The sequence below is a fragment of the Oncorhynchus masou genome, chromosome 24 (assembly GCF_036934945.1).
Source record: "Oncorhynchus masou masou isolate Uvic2021 chromosome 24, UVic_Omas_1.1, whole genome shotgun sequence".
In the NCBI taxonomy this organism is placed as follows: domain Eukaryota; kingdom Metazoa; phylum Chordata; class Actinopteri; order Salmoniformes; family Salmonidae; genus Oncorhynchus; species Oncorhynchus masou.
Window position 1 is genome coordinate 108,425,393 of NC_088235.1, and position 2,500 is coordinate 108,427,892.

At 44.0% G+C, this 2,500-nt stretch overlaps 1 protein-coding gene across 1 annotated transcript in view; it reads right to left on the minus strand.

Moving 5' to 3' along the window:
• ano8b (anoctamin 8b) overlaps nt 1-2,500 on the minus strand; it is a 100,302-nt gene that overhangs the window by 37,062 nt on the left and 60,740 nt on the right. The gene's annotated exons all lie outside the window — the stretch shown is intronic.

Sequence of the window (2,500 nt, forward strand, 5' to 3'; positions counted from 1 at the left end):
TTGTGTGTGACTGTGTGTGTGGTTGTGTGTGCGTGTGACTGTGCGTGTGACTGTGTGTGTAACTGTGAGTGTGGTTGTGTGTGTGTGTGACTGAGTGTGTGTGACTGTGTGTGTGGTTGTGTGTGTGTGAGACTGTGTGTGTGGTTGTGTTTCTTACCGTGTGTGTGGTTGTGTATTTGTGTGTGTGGTTATGGGTTTGTGGTTGTGTGTGACTGTGTGTGTGTGTGTGTGACTGTGTGTGTGTGTGTGGGTGTGTGTGTGGATGTGTGGGTGACTGTGTTTGTTACCGTATGTTTGTGTGACTGTGTGTGTGGTTGTGTGTGTGTGTGTGACTGTGTGCATGTGACTGAGTGTGTGGTTGTGTGTGTGGCCGTGTGTATGTGTGACTGTTTGTTACTGTGTGTGGTTGTGTGTGTGACTGTATGTGTGGTTGTGTGTGTGTGACTGTGCGTGTAACTGTGTGTGTGGTTGTGTGACTGTGTGTGTGGTTGTGTGCGTGTGACTGTGTGTGTGTGGTTGTGTGTTTGACTGTGTGTGTGACTGAGTGTGTGGTTGTGTGTGTGTGGTTGTGTGTGTGTGACTGTACGTGTGACTGTGTGTGTGTGGTTGTGTGTTTGACTGTGTGTGTGACTGAGTGTGTGGTTGTGTGTGTGTGGCTGTGTGTGTGTGGTTGTGTGTTTGACTGTGTGTGTGATTGTGTGTGTATTCAGAGAGAGAGAAGATAGGTAACACAACAGAATCATTATTTCATGTCCAATACTGTGTTTAGCAACAGCCCCAGAATCTGTTCTAGAATTTTAAGTCCTTCCAACATTCTACAACAGACAGAACACTCACAGGGCTATAGGCAGGGAACCAATGGCCAATATACATTTCACAGTGGCAGCAGCGTTGCTAATCACCATTTATTTTGCCGATGACTGTAGTATGATAATAGACTGCTTCATTTGGAACAGCCAGAGGATATCAGAGCTTTTAGCCCTGAGCTGCATATGCTTACACTATACCGCACTGCTAAGAGGTGCGTTTGAGAGGGGGACCAGCAGGAGCAGGACTTGAACCAACAGTTTCTACATCAACAGTAGAGCCGACTATGGGAAAAATCTGCCGATGTGCCCTTGAGTCAGTGGCTCTAGATAAGACCGTCTGCTAAATGACTAACATTTAAATGTGAATGTCTGTATGTGTGTGTAGCTAGTTCCTGCATCTCTTATACAGGGCATTCAGAAAGCATTTATACCCCTTGACTTATTCCACATTTTGTTGTGTTACAGCCTGAATTCAAAATATATGTTTTTCCTCACCCATCTACACACAATACCCCATAATGACAAAGTGAAAACACGGTTTTATACATTTTTAAATACTGAAATATCAAAACTGTAACTAGGCCACTCAGATACATTCACTGTTGTCTTGGTAAGCAACTCCAGTGTAGATTTGGCCTTGTGTTTTAGGTTATTGTCCTGCTGAGAGGTAAATTAATCTCCCAGTGTCTGGTGGAAAGCAGACTGAACCAGGTTTTCCTCTAGGGGTTTGGCAGTGCTTAGCTCCATTCCGTTTCCTTTTTATCCTGAAAAACTCTACAGTCCTTACAAGCATACCCATAACATGATGCAGCCACCATTATGCATAATTTTAACATGCTCAAAGGGGTATTCAATGTCTGCTTTTTTATACCCATCTACCAATAGGTGTGCTTTGTGAGGCATTGGAAAACCTCCCTGGTCTTTGTGATTGAATCTGTGATTGAAATTCACTGCCGAGGGACAGATAACTGTGTGTGTGGAGTTTAGAGATGAGGTAGTCATTCAGAAATCATGTTATATTTTTACTCCTGAACATATTTAGGCATATAACAAAAGGGTTGAATACTTATTCACTTATTCACACCTTTTCATTAGATGTTTTTTTTTTGTAAACATTTTCAAAATCATAATTCCACTTTGACATTATAGTCTATTGTGTTTAGGCCAGTGACACAATATCTGTATTTAATTAATTTTAAATTCAGGCTGTAACACAACAAACTGTGGAATAAGTCCAAGGTTGTTAAAACTTCCCGAAGGCGCTGTAGATCACCTTATGAGTTCCTGCACCTAAATATAAACAGAACCGCCACCTATTTCCATCCAAGTCAAGCACTGGTTTAAACAGGTCGTTAGAAAACACACACTAGTACCATAAAGGTCCAGATTGCTTAACAGTGGTTGTTGTACACTCACATACAGACCTTTTAGTCATTTTGGTGGCAGATAGCCGAGTGGTTAGAGTGGAGGGGCAGCAGGTAGCCTAGTGGTTAGAGTGGAGGGGCGGCAGGTAGCCTGATGGTTAGAGTGGAGGGGCGGCAGGTAGCCTAGTGGTTAGAGTGGAGGGGCGGAAGGTAGCCTAGTGGTTAGAGTGGAGGGGCGGCAGGTAGCCTAGTGGTTAGAGTGGAGGGGCGGAAGGTAGCCTAGTGGTTAGAGTGGAGGGGCGGCAGGTAGCCTAGTGGTTAGAGTGG